This window comes from Macrobrachium rosenbergii, chromosome 26 (assembly GCF_040412425.1).
Source record: "Macrobrachium rosenbergii isolate ZJJX-2024 chromosome 26, ASM4041242v1, whole genome shotgun sequence".
Lineage (NCBI taxonomy): Eukaryota > Metazoa > Arthropoda > Malacostraca > Decapoda > Palaemonidae > Macrobrachium > Macrobrachium rosenbergii.
Window position 1 is genome coordinate 13538508 of NC_089766.1, and position 18412 is coordinate 13556919.

General features: G+C 40.2%; 1 long non-coding RNA gene across 1 annotated transcript in view; it reads right to left on the bottom strand.

Annotated features, from left to right (window-relative positions):
- LOC136853065 (uncharacterized) overlaps window positions 1-9133 on the bottom strand; it is an 18242-nt gene extending 9109 nt beyond the window's left edge. The window contains exon 1 of the long non-coding RNA XR_010857308.1: window positions 8924-9133. This is a non-coding gene — a long non-coding RNA (uncharacterized lncRNA). The remainder of the gene's footprint in view (window positions 1-8923) is intronic.
- Window positions 9134-18412: the final 9279 nt, after the last annotated feature.

Here is an 18412-nt window from a genome sequence, read left to right on the forward strand (position 1 = left end):
GGCGCGCTCTTCCAGCCCCAACCAACCCGAGCGGAGTTGGCCCCAGTGCCAAGCGACCAAGGGGGCCCAGTGGAAGGGGGAGTGTGGGTGCGGCAGAGAAACTCTGCTGGCAGTGCAGGAAAAAGGGCCACATGCGTGCCCAGCCCGCTGTATGGTCAAGGCATTGTTTCCCGATGTAGTGCTGCAGGCCATCTAGTCAGCGGTGTCAAAAGCGGCGTCGCTTCCAAGCGGCGCTCCCCTCACCGAGAGGAAGGGGGCGCGCCGGGGAAGGAGGAGGAAGTGTACTGCGGGCCTCCTCCCTCCACGGCACCCCCCAAGAGACCCGGTGCGGCGGGGACGCAAGAGCAAGAGAAAGGCCTGAGTGGGAGTGAGTGCCGCGTGGTCAGTGTGTAGGTAGAATCTCCCCCAGCCAGTGAGAGCTCCCTCTGCCCAAGGGGTGTGTGTACCTGTGGAGGAACAGAGCAGACGTCCCCCACCCCTTCTCCCTCTCGGTGGAGATTCAGTTCCTGTTCTTGAAGTGGGGATTGGAGCAGGGGACGTACAGCGCATTGTTGGACAGCGGGCTTCGTTGTCTGATCGAACGTTTAGTGGCGAAGTATTATGGCGTCGAAGGGATGTCTGTTGTTGAACACCAAGTGGCCATCAGATAAGGATCCGGTATTGTCAGCGCCCAGATTTCCCTAGGTGGCGGGTCTTGACTCTACATTGCATGTTGTGCCGACTGACTCATGGGAAGGAATTCGTTATTCAGGAATTGGCCGTGCGAGAGCACAAGGTGGCTCTCTATGGGATCGATGATCAGTGTGATGCCAGTGGGAGCAGACGGTACCAAAACTTTCCGTCTTGGGTGAGAGGAGACGGTGTATCCAAGGCCTGGGCAGCACAAAGGGGACACAGAGTGGTACCTGCCAGCCCGGAGTGGGAGAGGTTATTCCTCCCTCCATCTCTATTCCCTTCCTGTCGTCCAGCACGAAAGTTAGAAGAAAGGTACACTCGTGCTCATGATAAATCCCCATAAAAAGTGGGTGAACCCCGATGCTGCAGGAGTGCCTTCTACATAAATCGACGGAGCGATCGCATTTATCAATATAAATAGTAGTAAGTTAGAATTAAGTAGTGAAGTGCTTTGTGATTTAGAAGATATGCACCCTTGTAACAGCCACGATATAGCATGAAGTGTCGGCCCCTGACTACTACAAGTCAAGATCGCGTACCCGGCTTCGAAGAGCTGCAAACGCTGCCAAAGCAACACCTTTAAATTACCGCAGACGTGTAGGAACGCAATTGGGGAATACCAAGATGTGATTGCAACTGGGAATGAGCCCCGGGAGAATTGATAAGTTACGCGCTAGAATAGAGGCGGAGATCATCACACCGATGCACAAGCCTTATAGAACTCATAATATCATGAACAAGTAATCGATGAAACAAAATCAATCAATTGCAAAATCAGGGTATTATTCAAGAAAGCGGATCTCCTTGGAGGCTTCCCCAATGGTTTTAGTTAAGAAGAAAGATAGGCTCTCTCAGGTTGTGTGTTGGAGTTATGGCTAGTGCCATTACGAAAGATAATGCTTTTCATTTGCCTCGTCCGAACTTTGCTTAAAGTGAGAGTAAATTTTCTGCATTGGATCTCAAGTGAGACTACCATCAGATTCCTTAGATAGCGGGAGTAAAGAAAGCTGGCCTTTATGGCAATGTCATTTATTTGAATATAATTTCCTTCCTTTGAGTTAGATACTCCACGACCCATTTTTTCTCGAGTAATGATGTCAGTTTTAGCTTCCATATTAGGCCATGGGGTTTGTATACCTGAACTGATATCATTATGTCAGGGCCACAGTAGAGGGCACCTTGGCTAACTTGTTAGAGGTTTTAGAAGCGTTAAGGCGTCATGGCATGAAAGTGCCTAGATAAATGCCAATTTTTCGGGCCGAAGTGGAATTTCTTGGGCACATCATAACTAGAAGGCCTTAAGCCTTGTGCGATGCGTTTAGCAATTAAGAATTTCCCAGCCTAAACATGCGAAGGATGTGTGTAACTTCTCGGTCTCGCGGGATAATACCGTGGTATTAGAACTTTGGCCAGATAGCCAGACAGTTCAGATGCATTAAGGCAGGCCTGATTTCCAGTGGGGTGAGAAGGAACAAGATGCTTTCAGAAATTAAGATACCCTTGTGACGAACTCTTGGCTTATCAGGGTTTGATCGTCCATTATTGTGACTACAGATCACGAGTGATGTCGCGTCCGGATAATATCTCAAATGGCTGATGAAGGTATTAAGAACCAGTTTGTTTTGCATCACGAGCATTAAAAGGGCAGAGAGAAATTATAGTACTTTCGATCGAGAGGAGCTTTGGCAGTCCTGTGGTTGCTGGAGAGACACACTTCTTTACTGGGACATAAAGTAAAGATCTTCACAGATGCAGACCGCTAAGCATACCTATTTAAGAAAGGTAAAATTTCTAATCGCCAAACTCGTTGGATCAGCGGGTACAAATTTGATATCCTAAAAATAGAGGCATATTCCAGGCAAAGGTAATAGGGTGGCGGATGCTCTCCAGGAGCGTCATAGGGTAACAACCGCGGCGCTGCAAAGCGCGAAAAGAACGACAAAGAAACCTGCGTAGCGTGGGTGGCACGGCGATGCGGCACTGGTGCCGGCAGCGTTACGACAAATGCTGGCAGTGACAGTCAATCGGATGGGAGGCTGCGGAACGCGAAACGCGGGAATCGTGGGCACTCACAGATGAGTGGGAGTGGCCGGGGTGCTAACAGGATGAATGCAAGTGGAACTCCGACTGGGGAGTTCAGGTAAATGCACCCAGAGAGATAAGTGTGGTTGATTTTTGTAGATTGGGTGTCGAGCTTGTTGAGATTAAGGGTTCTGGCCTGGATTAATCAAATCAGGCCTGTGCGGAGAATTAAAGTAGCGAATTCCGAGTTCTGTGCATTTGCGGAAGGATGTTCTTCATTGAAGGGGCGTCTTGTTTTACAGATATGAGAAAAAGGCCGGTGATGTCAAGAAGCTAGTCGGTAACCTACTCGAGCTTTAATAGAAATTGTCCATGCACTGATCATGGCCCACCTGCTGGGCATGTAGGTATAGAGAGATCCTTAGAAGAGCCCGTGAGCACTTCTTTTGGGTTAACATCGCAGGGTAATGAGTTATGAAGTTGTCATGTGTGTAATACAATGAAAAATTACAGACATGTGGTCGAAAGGCCCGATTGTGGCCTGTAATTTACCAACGAAGTGGGATAGAGTGCATATGGATGGCAAGCGGACCTTTTCTGTGCAAAGGAACGGCCAAATACATTGTGTTCGTGGATCGTTCGCGTTCACACCGCGTGTGTCGAATGAAAATAAACGGCGAATTGAAGTGGCCAAGGCGTTGACCCTCGTGTGTCGGTTGGTGTCCCAGGATGTTTAGTCGGTAATGTGCGGGCGAATTCGTAATGATGATCGTGAGCTTACGGCTTTAATGCAGATAAGGCATGTCACCATTCGCGACTATCGATCAGCCAATGAATAATTGAGTCCATAATAGTGAGTGATCAATATCTTAAGATATCTAATTGAGATCTACCCGGCAATGGCCGTCCCTGTGCGGCGGCTGGGCTGTCATGCTACGCTTATAACAGCTTCGATTAGGGGACACCCTCGCTTCCTGATGTTCGGGCAGGATGTTCGATTGCATTACTCGATGGTCTTGGACCCCAACAAGATCATCTGCTGATGAACAATTGGGTTGGTTTTGTAACGACCCGGCAGTGTTTCCAAACCACTGGCGACTGTGAGGGCCAATGAAAAGTATCAGTGCGGTACAATAGCGCTTCCACGCACACATAGTTCCCCAATCCAAGTGGGGATAAAATCTGCACCTGAGAGACAGCAGTGCCCGAAGCACAGCTCGAACGGCCTATATGGGGACATATCATTGTAGAAAGAGATCAAACACACCTGGTCATTCAGCACATCGCACCGGGGCCGTGGCGAAGCAACACCTGTCACTGCGTCACGGTGCTTGAGACAGCCTAATGTTCCACACCAACCAACGGTACCTCCTACCCTATGGACTGGCTGGGTATTTGGGGAGAAAGCAGTGGAACCATAAACCGCCGGTGAGGCCACGCTGACCGAACGAATGACGTGCTCAAAGTCGTATCAAAGAGTGAATGCTATTATAAGAGAAAGTGAATGAAGGTCTGATGATCAAAATTTGTAATTAGCCGTCCATGTCCCTTACAGCAGAATCGAGATATCGCGGTTTCATGTTATGATATTCTTGTTTTATGTTTAATTTTCCAATTATTTTGAGTGTCAACATCGACTCCTGTGTGCATTGAGTATCTAATTTTTTATCATGGTTGTATTAATTTCGTTGTTGCAACGTTCCTTGTTATGCTTTTATTTTTTTTTTTTTTTTGTTGTTCCTTATTTTATGTTTAATAATATACCAACCTAAGTGTCGCACTTTCTGTAAGATTTCTTTTTTTGTTATTATCGTTGTGTAGTTGTCTTAAAGGTAAACTGTTGCCATGAAATTATATTTTTCATTTTGCTTTGGGAAAATTTCATTGCTTTTTATTATGTTGTTGTGTCCTAAATTGCCAGATTATTGTTTTGTTCACTTCTTTCAGGAAAACTTTGTACATTAGCGGGATCACGATGTGATTAAAATGTATTGACCACCATTTTTTTATGTTGAGATAATTACTGGGACTTGATCTTTTAAAACTTTTATTATTTTTGGGTATTGATCAACAGAAAGGTAAGGTTTGTTGGGGGATTTCGTAGGAAAAGAAAATAAAATGATAAACAAATACATAAATAAATGAATGAGTAAGTAAAAGATAAAAATAATATAAAATTTTTTTGTTGGTTGTAAGACGTGTTCCATTCACTTGTAAGTTTGGTTTGTACCAGCGTTGGCTGGCCTTAGAGAAACAGTTAGGCAATTTTTAATTGGTTGAAGTCAGAAATCGTGGGGGCGAGGCTCGTGGCGGGATCCGGGTGTGGAGGGTAGGCAGCATCTTTGCGGGGACTCGGGACAGGAGAAATTACAGCCATCTCAGTCCTCGTGAGAAACTTCCCGGGATCCCTAATGCGATCGTAGGACGCCATTGGACAGGTCAGCGGTCATCTTCTCTCCAGACTGAGAAACTTCTCCCAGGAAACCCCGAAAAAGTTACGTTGGATTTAGCGTCACCTTGCCTGTTTGGTGTGATAAAGCCTGGGAAAAGTGCCAGGCAATCGTGTCCAGTAGAAGAAATGGGATTTGTGAGGTGTGAAGTGGAGGAAGATGCCCAAAGGCGTCCCACTTTGGCAGGCGTTTTGTGTTGAGGGAAAAGCGTGCACATAAGCATCCATGAGTTCCCCTCAACTCTATCTTTCTCGGTTTCTGATGAAATTTTGTTTGTAGATACTTGGTATGTAAGTTTTAGATAATACACGATGTTGTTAAATTTTTGTGTCTTGTGCGCTTGTATCCACAGTACTGCAACCGGACCAGTGTAAGTCAACCCGACGAGAGGTCAGGGTCAGTTACATATACATATACATATACATATATATATATATATATATATATATATATATATATATATATATATATATATATATATATATATATATATATATATATTTATATACATATCTATCTATATCTATCTATATATATCTATATCTATATCTATATCTATATCTATATCTATATATATATATATATATATATATATATATATGCTCACTATATATATATATACAATCATTACATAACAGAAACGCCATACATTTGTAAACAAGTCTTAGCAATGATATAAAAAAGGAAAATAAAAATTTAGTTCACTTATGTTTTTCAATGCTTAGACATTTCTCCATTATTTTTAAAGTACAGCTTTTAACCTTCTTGTGTTGAATGTGCTAAATCTTTGAAATATTGTGCATCCATGTCTTCAGAAACCAAAACTACGGATAGCATCCTTCAATTTAGGAGGGCGTTTTCTCATCTACTAGTGCCTTCAGTTTCCGTTTCATGTATGCCCAGCAATTTTCAATTGGGTTTAAATCTGGTGAATTACTGCCAGTCAATTTCCTGAATATTAAATTCTTAAGAAGGTTTGTGACCTTGTGAAATGGGTGTAGGTGCTCCATCTTGCATAAATACGCATGCCCAAAAGTTCCTTGTAAGGGGACTAATTCATTTCAAGACATTTTCATAAATCTCACCCCATTCATAGTTGTACTCTGTGGGAGGAAATATAAACCACCGCTACCCCATATCCACTGAAACATCCCCATACCATCACATAAGCTGGATGCTTTACAGTTTTGACTGTATATTTTGATGCAAAGTGGTCTGATCCTTGGGGCTTGCCAACACTATGAATGATGTGCAAGCTTGATTCATCATTAAACTACCCTTTCCCAATCGCCTGATCACTTCAAATATTTTCTGCAAAGCCATCCTTTTTTTCATAGGCTTAGTGAGGTAGCTTCTTTGCAACACGACATGGGAGACCAAGGTCTTTCTGTCCGATGTTGCAGGTCGTTCAGATCGTTTCTGCTTAGATCCAGGGTTTTGAGACTTCAAAATTTTGGCTGGCATTGATGGATATTCCTGTAATCCTTTTTAAAATGTTGCTCAATTCTTTTTGTAGTTTTTATTTTGGCCTCCTGAGCCTTTCTTCCTTCAGTGATGAATCAAGGTCTCCTGTCTTGGGCCAGTTTGCACCACAATGAGACAGTGCTTTTGGGAGTTCACAGCTCTCTTTTATTAGCTGACATTGACTTGCCAGTTTCCATGAGGTCACAATTTCTGCTTTCTCCAACCAAGAGTAGGAAGTTTTAGCCATAATTCATTAGCTAAGCAGCCTTAAGGCATAAATGTAAGCGGTGGCAGCGTATGAATAGAACACGGCGCATACAATGACAACCGACCTTTGTGATAACGAGTATCACTGAAGTGCGTGAAACTCCTTGGTACCAGACAGCCCGAGACAATACAGGCTTTGCCAGACCAGGCGATGGGGTGAAAATCACTTAGTACTTCTCGGTGATCGCCAAGAAAGTCGAGCAGCTTATTCCAGTAATATATAGAAAGTAATTCTTTTTTTCATGACTGTATATATATATATATATATATATATATATATATATATATATATATATATATATATATATATATATATATCGACTATTTATCACATCACCGTGATTCATATACAATCAGAAGCTGCAAACGTCTTAATATCAATTCACTCTACCTCGAATGTATATTTTCATATATGTTGCGAAGGAGGAATTTTAGTTGATAATAAGTCCACCGTCCGGTAGGGTCAGACCAGCGACGGACGAGAATCAGGACTACCAGTGACACGCAGCAATCGACACAGACTGGCGGCTGGAATGAGTGTGTGCATGAATCTGATTCAGATCGTCGCTCAATTCGCAACGAAGATAGTGTATGTTAAAAATTGCTCAGTAACTATATATGAAAATATATTACTTCCGAGGTAGAGTGAATTGGATATTAAAGGACGTTTGTAGCTTTCTGATTATATATATATACATATATATACTGTACACAAAACTTGTGGTCATGTCACATACTGAACAGTCATGCAATTAGCCTTTTTCAGATCAGCTAAATACAGAAGTATATAACATATGAGCATGGGAATAAAACTGAACAGCCAGGTTTGGAAGTAGCTAGTAATCTGTAAAACAAAAAGCTAAATAAGAATTGGGAACCTTTCTTAACATATTGCATTATTTCATATGTCATTTCATTACCAAAATAACATGAACAGAAAATAAGAAGAATGAGGATCAATTAACATACCTCATTTTGTATCACTGATGTAGCTAGTCTAATTGTAGAGACAAACCCAACATTAAAATAAAAGTTTAATTGGCCTACTAACTGTAAGCAAAATCATAAAAAAAAAGCCATTTCTGTCGATAAAAATTACCAATTCAGCAAAGGTATGATTTAACAGACCGAGATCTCAAAGACTATCATGCACTGGAAATTGATAATTGTTGTAGTCAGAGAAGTATATCTTGAAGCCACGAAATAACAGAATGAAGACCAGCAGTAAGGCCAGGAAATTATGGGCTGGAGAAAGGGATGAGACGAAGATCTTGGCTGGACAGCCTGAGGCAAAGCAGATGATGATGATAGGGATTAGGTTAAGTTTCCTTATGGAGGTCAAAACAGGTAAAAAAATTACACATTAAAGAACCACAGCTCTTTAATGGTTATTATGGGATACCACTGTCCACAGGGGGAAGGGTAGACTTGAAAACTGAGGGATGGGTAGGGCAGATGCCAAGTCTTTGGTGTGGATAAGCAAGGTTAACTTATTAACCTATGGGCACTGCTGCAGAATGGCTATATATAGGTTTGATGCATCCTTGTTGAAATGCGTCTTTGCTACAATCTGCTTTTAAGCATGTTGCGACCAAGGAAATAACGTGCACAGTTTCCCTTTAACCACTTCAAGGTATGTACCCTATCCTGACCTGGTCATTCACTAGGCCTTTCCTGGACATTCAATGCCTACGCTGGACTGCAGTGGGCTCAATACCCACTGCCTATGCAGCCGAGATCTCAATTACAGCCTATGGTACACCCACACCATACATCATACCACAGGCTGTACTAAGGAATTCCAATCGCCCTATGAATACGATAACAGGCGACTCGCCCTAAGGAATCTGAGCTGTCGTGATGTTGTTATAAGCTACGTCCAGGCTATCAATACCTACCGTGGCATAAAGCAATGCCTGGGTAGACACAAGACCTGTGTTACGATAGAGTAGCTTTACTAACCTAAAGTATGGAAAATAAAACTTAAATTACTCAAATAAGGCTGTCCACCCGCAGTTGAATCACTGCCTTTGGGCCTGGCCTACCTTCTGCCGGAAATTCCTCGAATTCGTCATCCTCTTCCAGAAGGCCTAAGTCAATCTTCGGCTTGACGACGGACTGCTTGTCTCCGGACATCCTGATGATGACAGTTTTAAGCAAGACTCGAAGTTGAATAAATTTTTAATCGATTTTCAGGGAAATTTCTATGGCTTGTTTCCCTTCTCTCACTCCTTTGTTTTGATTTTCGCAGCTGTGAGATGATAATGGTTCTCGTTGTTTAAGTTAGTACTGATTCTCGGCCACAATGCCTTCAAGACTGTTGATGAGAGCAAGTATGTACTGTACTTGCTTTCTCTAGTACTAGAAAAAGCGAGTAATTTTTTTTTCTTTCGGCAAGTTATTCATTCATTAATATTGATGTCTCGACTACTTTTTCTGTTTATATATATATATATATATATATATATATATATATATATATATATATATATATATATATATATATATATATATATATATATATATATATATATATATATATATATATATCAATCTACGATATATATATATATATATATATATATATATATATATATATATATATATATATATATATATATATATATATATATATATATATATATATATATATATACTGTACATATATATACTGAAAAAATAATCAACACATTAATGTAAATTACTGATAATCTGCTGAATGCAGAGTATTTCGTTTTTTTTTGTTTTGTTAGTATAATACTCTTTCAGGGTACAATGGCGGCGAGACTCAGTACTAATATTTACGCCGAGAACCATTATTATCCCAAAGCTGCGAAATTCGAAAACAAATTAGTAAGAAGTAGAACGGCAGGCTATCTCCCAAAAAATCGAGCACCAGTTAAAAAATAACAGTAACGTAAAAAGGAGGAGTCATAAAGTAAATAAATTCGAAATATTAAGGATCATTTGGGAGGTTATGGGAGGGTGCTAAATTAAATGAAAAACTGTTAAATAATATATAAATGTAAAGAAAAAATAAAACTGGAGAAAAATTGTATTGATATAAGGTAAAGTAAAAATAAAGTGTAAAATGTATTCAAGGGAATAAAGCTTCACCTCATGAGAATCGTGTAGTGTGCCCGCAACTGTGTTTGCAAGCGCTTAGGAACCAGGAACCAGGATTATGACAAAGTTGGGTTGGGGGTTTCTGTTGTCTAGGTCTACGGCAATGTACTCGTACTTTCAAACTCCAGAATTTTACCAGAAGTAAAAAGATACATGAAAACAGAAACCTTCAGCCTGTAATTGCAGATTCTTACTTTTACTGTTGTCTACTGAATTTCGCAAGAATCCAGGGATCAAACTACTTTTATTTATGTAATTTATGAAATACATTTATACAGATTTAAATGTGATAACTCACTTCTGCAGGTAATTAGTCAATCTTCGAAGGGTAAAAATATATCAGGCAAATTTGCTCCAACTCACTGGCCGATCCGAAGGAAGTAACCTCCTTGGCCGATCATAAAACCCCCAGCCCCGTGTTGTAAATTTAGTTGTGCATAATATTAACTTTCTAACTTTAACAAAGTTCTCTTTAGTGAGCCTAGCAGAATTCTTACGCATTTTATATACTTTGATGATTATTTTTACTTAGCATGTAAAATTTGATTACTTTAACCAATACTGTTAGATTAATAATAAATAGAGAGATTTAAATGTTTTTTTTTTTCAAATCAGTAAAGAAATTAATTTAGTGAGTGATAAAGAACTGTTTACCTGGCAACATTTTTTAGTTTCCTGTAAAAGATCTTAAAAACTACTAAGGCTGCAAATTGGTATGTTGATCACCCACCCTCCAATCATCAAACATACTGCAGCCCTCCAGCCTCAGTAGTTTTTATTATATTAAGGTTAAAATAAGCCATTGTCGTGCTTCTGGCAACGATATAGGATATGTCATCACCGGGCCGTGGTTAAAGTTTCATGGGCCGTGGCTCATACAGCATAATACCGAGACCAGGATTAACAGATCATCAGTCAGTATTTGACTTTACCAGAGTGAAGAACAAGGAAGCTCTCTTAACACGGATTAAGGAGGTCAGTCCTTTTAATCTCGACGACCCGACCAGTTCTAAACTGAAACATCTCTGAGAGAAGTCAAAAGAAAATAAAAATAATAAAATAGCCACTTTCATAACGAAGCTTTAAAAAATTTTACCTCCTTTCTCGTTTCTTTGTGTACTTTCATTATAAAGCATAAAATTTAAACAGAATTTTCTCATCCTTTTTTATGTTGAATGATGCGGGTTGCTGGTGATAGTTAAGACTGTCATTAAAAAAAATTCCTAGAATTTTAAAGCTTTTCAACATAAATGTTGTTTTCAGTAATTTTAATGTTAAGAGTTTAGTGATAAAAAATTCTCCTAAAGATGTTTCTGGCTGCATCAATGAAATTCCTTGTAAAAAATGTGATAAAATATATTATGGGCAAACTGGAAAATCACTTTCACAACGAATCAAACAACACCAATATTCTGTGGGAACTGGCCAAATATCGAATGCATTATTCGTACATATGAGAGATTTAGACCATCCTATTAACTAGGGTAAAGCAAGACCTTTAGTCCCGAGCAATGGCACAGTTAAAAGGAATATCATCGAATCTTGTTTTATTAAGTCAAATAATGAAAGTGTTCTAAATTTAAGTCTTGGTTTATTTAAACTTGATGCCTTCATAATTAAAAAAGATGTTGATAAATATATGCAAAATTAATATTCATTTTTATACATGTTTCTGTAATGTGAATGGGTAAGATTCCGTTTGCCTTATGGTTAAGAATACATTTGGATTAGTTTGTGACTGCGTGATCCGGATTTGTCGTGGATTAACCGTTTGTTTTCTATCCCTTGGCAATTAACCATCTGGTATTCAAGGTTATACATGTTTTCTGGATTTTTGTAAGCCCTAAACTTTAGTATTTCTTGTTGTTTGGTCTTAGGTTCAGTTTGTGACAGCTCGATCCCGGATTATCCTGGATTAACTTTCGGTTTATTACTTTGACAACTGACCATCTGGTATTCTTGTTCATTTTGTTTACTTTATAACCTTCTTTATATCTGTCTCATTCGCGCCCCGACGATGCGTTAATAAACATGAAAGCGCTTGGTACTGAACTTCTGCCTGTCATTTTCTGTGGGATTCGCTATACACTGAAGTCACGTGCATCTACTGTGATTTTTAGCATATATATATATATATGTATATATATATATATATACATATATATATATATATATATATATATATATTACATATATATATATGCATATATATATATATATATATATATATATATATATATATATATATATATATATGACTATTTATCACATCAATGTGATTCATATACAATCGAAAGCTACAAACGTCCTTTAATATCAATTCACTCTCTCCGGAGTAATATATTTTCATATATGTTGCAGAAGGAATTTTAATTGATAATGATCCACCGTCCGGTAGGGGTCAGACCAGCTGACGGACGAGGAATCAGAACTACAGTGACACACTAACCATTCGTACAAGAGGTATAAGTGAATACCATCTCCCATCAACCCCACCCGTCGAACTCAGGTGTTTTCGCGTTTTGACGGTATCCACCCACCTCTGCCATGTTGACCGTGTAGTGCGTTTGTATGCGTAGCCATATTATGACTATTTATCACATCACCGTGATTCATATACAATCAGAAAGCTACAAACGTCATAATATCAATTCCGCTCCTACCGGAAGTAATATATTTTCATATATGTTACGAAGAGAATTTTAATTGATAATAAGTCCACCGTCCGTGGGCTCGAACCAGCGACGGACGAGGAATCAGGACTACAGTGACACACTAACCATTCGGCCACAAGAGGGTATAAGTGAATAGCATCTCCCATCAACCCACCCGTCGAACTCAGGTGTTTTGCGTTTGGAGACGATATCCACCCCCTCTGCCATGTTGACCGTGTAGTGCGTTTGTCGCGCGTAGCCATATTATGACTATTTATCACATCACCGTGATTCATATACAATCAGAAAAGCTACAAACGTCCTTTAATATCCAATTCACTCTACCTCCGGAAATAATATATTTTTTCATATATGTTACCGAAGGGAATTTTTAATTGATAATAAGTCCACCGTCCCGTGAAGGTCGAACCAGCGACGGGACGAGGAATCAGGACTACAGTGACACACTAACCATTCGGCCACAAGAGAGGTATAAGTGAATAACATCTCCCATCAACCTCACCCGTCGAACTCAGGTGTTTTGCGTTTGGAGACGATATCCACCCACCTCTGCCATGTTGACCGTGTAAAGTGCGTTTTGTCGCACGTAGCCATATTATGACTATTTATCACATCACCGTGATTCATATACAATCAAGCTACAAACGTCCTTTAATATCAATTCACTCTACCTCGTAATATATTTTCATATATGTTACGAAGGGAATTTTTAATTGATAATAAGTCCACCGTCCCCGTGAGGTCAACCAGCGACGGACGAGGAATCAGGACTACAGTGACACACTAACCATTCGGCCACAAGAGAGGGTATAAGTGAATAACATCTCCATCAACCACCCGTCGAACTCAGGTGTTTTGCGTTTGGAGACGATATCCACCCACCTCTGCCATGTTGACCGTGTAGTCGCGTTTGTCGCACGTAGCCATATTATGACTATTTATCACATCACCGTGATTCATATACAATCGAAAGCTACAAACGTCCTTTAATATCAATTCACTCTACCTCAGAAATAATATATTTTCATATATGTTACGAAGGGGATTTTTAATTGATAATAAGTCCACCGTCCCGTGGGGTCGAACCAGCGACGACGAGGAATCAGGACTGGTGACACACTAACCATTCGGCCACAAGAGAGGTATAAGTGAATACCATCTCCCATCAAAACACCCAGTCGAACTCAGGTGTTTTGATTTGGAGATGATATTCACCATACTCTCTGCCATGTTGACCGTGTGTGCATTTTGTCCTGATTCCTCGTCCGTGACTATTTATTGCATCACCGTGATTCATATATCAATCGGCTACTTCGTCGTTATATCAAAATATATTACTCCTTGTGGCCGAGAGCTTTCCTGTGAATCACGGTGATGTGATAAATAGTCATAGTTCGCTCGCACCGTGCCAACATGGCAGAGGTGGGTGGATATCGAAACGCAAAAACACCGAGTTCGACGGGTGGGTTGATGGAGATGGTATTCACTTATACCCTCTCTTGTGGCCGAATGGTTAGTGTGTCACTGTAGTCCTGATTCCTCGTCCGTCGCTGTTCGGACCTCACGGGACGGTGACTTATTATCAATTAAAATTCCTTCGGTAACATATATGAAAATATATTACTTCCGAGGTAGAGTGAATTGGATATTAAAGGACGTTTGTAGCTTTCTGATTGTATATGAATCACGGTGATGTGATAAATAGTCATATTATGGCTACGTGCACAAACGCACCACACGGTCAACATGGCAGAGGTGGGGTGGATATCGCCTCCAAACATAAAACACCTGAGTTCGACGGTGGGATGATGGGAGATGGTATTCACTTATACCCTCTTGTGGCCGAATGGTTAGTGTGTCACTGAAGTCCTGATTCCTCGTCCGTCGCTGGTTCTGACCACGGACGGTGGACTTATTATCAATTAAAATTCCTTCGCAACATATATGAAAATATATTACTTCCGAGGTAGAGTGAATTGGATATTAAAGGACGTTTGTAGCTTTCGATTGTATATGAATCACGGTGATGTGATAAATAGTCATAATATGTATACGCGACAAACGCACTACACGGTCAACATGGCAGAGGTGGTGGATATCGTCTCAAAACGCAAAAACACCTGAGTTCGACGGGTGAGATGATGGGAGATGGTATTCACTTATACCTCTCTTGTGGCCGAAATGGTTAGTGTGTCACTGTAGTCCTGATTCCTCGTCCGTCGCTGGTTCGACCCCACGGGACGGTGGACTTATTATCAATTAAAATTCCCTTCGGTAACATATATGAAAATATATTACTTTCCGAGGTAGAGTGAATTGGATATTAAGGACGTTTGTAGCTTTCTGATTGTATATGAATCACGGTGATGTGATAAATAGTCATAATATGGCTACGTCGACAAACGCACTAAGACGGTCAACATGGCAGAGGTGGGTGGATATCGTCTCCAAACGCAAAACACCCTGAGTTCGACGGGTGGGTTGATGGGAGATGGCCCACTTATACCCTCTCTTGTGGCCGAATGGTTAGTGTGTCACTGTAGTCCTGATTCTCGTCCGTCGCTGGTTCGACCCCACGGGACGGTGGACTTATTATCAATTAAAAATTCCTTCTTGGTAACATATATGAAAATATATTACTTCTGAGGTAAGTGAATTGGATATTAAAGGACGTTTGTAGCTTTCTGATTGTAAATGAATCACGGTGATGTGATAAATAGTCATAATATGGCTACGTGCGACAAAACGCACTACACGGTCAACATGGCAGAGTGGGTGGATATCGTCTCCAAAACGCAAAACACCTGAGTTCGACGGGTGGGTTGATGGGAGATGGTATTCACTTATACCCTCTCTTGTGGCGGAATGGTTAGTGTGTCACTGTAGTCCTGATTCCTCGTCCGTCGCTGGTTTCACCCCACGGGACGGTGGACTTATTATCAATTAAAATTCCCTTCGGTAACATATATGAAAATATATTACTTCCGAGGTAGAGTGAATTGGATATTAAAGGACGTTTGTAGTTTTCTGAATATATATATATATATATATATATATATATATATATATATATATATATATATATATATATATATATATATATACATACATACATATATATTGCATTAAATATATGGCAAAAAAAGACATGGGCGGTTATTTAGTCCTTTAATTCAGCAGTACCTGGAGATTAATGGGGACCTCCCTCACCTAAGGTTGTGAAAGAGAGAAAGAATGTGTGGGCAAACATTTCCCACAGTGACCCTCCATGTCCTTGTTTTCTTTCATGGGCGCCTACCAGTGACGTCACAAACACGCGCAGTAACGCCGGGATGGTCTAACCCTGTAGGCCTGTGCTCTATTAATCCTGACCGAGACCACCGAAAGATAGGTCTGTTTTCGGTGGCCTTGATTATACGCTGTAGTGGCTCTAAAGAAAATTCGATTTCGCCCAAGAAACTTTGGCGCATTTTTTACTTGTTTTGCTTGTCTATGCCGACAGGATTTTTTGGCGGGTACAGTACTCTAAATTCAGACAGCATGGTAGTGGAATACATACTCGAGTTAACTTCTTCAAAGTACAATTTGTTTAGTGTGGTGTTATAGAATTGATAACGCGCCAGAGATTTGGTTCGTGTGCCCTCCTTTTACTTGTTTTTACCTGGCCTAACCCCCATATCTTTTTCAAATACCTGTCGGGATATAACCAAAGGACTGAAGTGACCGTCTGTTCCCAATTGTCGTTGGAACACATGTTAGTAAGTGGTATGAATTTTATCAATGTATTTCCGGGAACAAGAGGTCATTGGTTCTACTAACCTAACTGATAGGATTTGTTTCAGTTTAGGAGTAAATTAACTTTAATGCAGGTTGATATAAAATTCCAAGATTAGGCTGGGTCACCAATGTCTCGGTCATTGGGTTTACAGTCGTTCGATAGGAAGCAGTTTCGTCAATTAGCGTTTTACTCACTTGTTTTAAAGACGTAAGTAACTGTTTCCCTTACTTTATTAACTTCTAGAGGTGTTTACTTAATTAGACTGTTATAACATTGGAGCTTAAGATAATTAACAATGCATAGGCTTGGATTGAACAATTCTACACAGATTTACATAATTAGTTGGGCGTCGTAGAATATTTAGTCAAAATTAGGCCCGCCTGCATATTTACCATTAATTTTGGTACTCAATTTGCCGGTATTATTGTGTAAGTTGTCAATACATATGAAAGTGTAACCTACATTTTTGAAAAGAGCTCTTCATTCCCGTTATATTGAACTCCATAAACACTAGCGCAAATGATAAATAAAAAAATTAAACCAGTTACAACTTATTAGGTAAGATAACACCGACGGTTCCCCCCCGCCCACCATAGCTAATACGGCAAAATTGTAATCAGTAAACACCTAGCCAGGGGTCTAGGTTACGTTAGGTTGATATCTTTAGGTTCTTTGAGCGCCCAATCATTTCCTAGCTATTTTTGCATGAAAAACCCAAAACTGTTTTTCATGCAATAATGGCTGGCAGGAGTCTTTTTGGCTACTTATAAAATTTTACCAAATTACCTTAACATGACTTTAACGTGGTCGAAATTACTTGAACTCCTTGGCCTATCTGAACTTGCCTGGAGTTCTTATGCCTTAGTTTAATTTAATCTGCGTCCCTTTTAGGCAAATTGAACTTACCTGAAATTTACTTTTACCTTAATTTATTCACTTAGATTTACAAAGCAATTTATTGATCCTTTGAACTTTATGGCACAAGTCTAAAAACGCGTTATGTACAAAGAAGAATTGTGTGCTTAACAGCCCGTTCTTTACTATTAACCTTATTTACTGGAGAACACTCAGTGGAAGGAATTACCCTTTTAATTTATAGTGTACGTTCTTGCAATCTTCCCACTGAGTGATACAAATTTCCCACACCCTGTCCGTCAAGAATCTGCCAGACGCAAAGCTGGGAAATATGCAGCCAGTCTGATACTTGATACAGCCACATTGCAAATGAGGTTCAAAAACTGCTTACGAAAGCTGGAATAAAATTAAAAATATAATAATTTGACATACATTTCAATGGCAGGCTATAGTGGTTGGAGGTTATAATGTCTTGGAATTCTACTCGGATATCAGGATTTCGCTCCTCACCCCTGGTAATGAAGTCATTGGTTCTGTATCACGGTCAGTTATTACTGCTGCAGGGGAGTCTTTGGTGGGGATAGCGGAATCTGGCTACCAGGCTAACGTTCTCCTGAGCGCCTTAAGGTGAATTGGGGGGAGACCGAGCAGCTTAAGATAATATAACTGAAATATTCACGAGACCTTTTGAGTTATATACTGTGGCGAAAAAGTGATTGTGTGGACAAAGTGGCCTGTATGCTTAATGTTGTTATTTGGTCAAAAATCCGCTAAAAGTCTTACGTAACAACACCACGCTCTCTTTGCGGTTTCTAAATTACGGGGGGATACCTCCTAAGCCAATGAATAGTACCAGAGTTACGTAATTTCACTTACTGAGCAGTCCCTATAAACTCAGATCATAAGTGGCTATGAGATACGAGGAGAGGTACAGCTCTCTCTCTCTCTCTCTCTCTCTCTCTCTCTCTCTCTCTCTCTCTCTCTCTCTCTCTCTCTCTCTCTCTCTCTCTCTCTCTCTCTCTCTCTCTCTCAAAATCTTGCGAGTACTCAAGGGTTGATTTTCAGATCTTAAAGAGTGAGAGAACAGCTAAATTTATCTG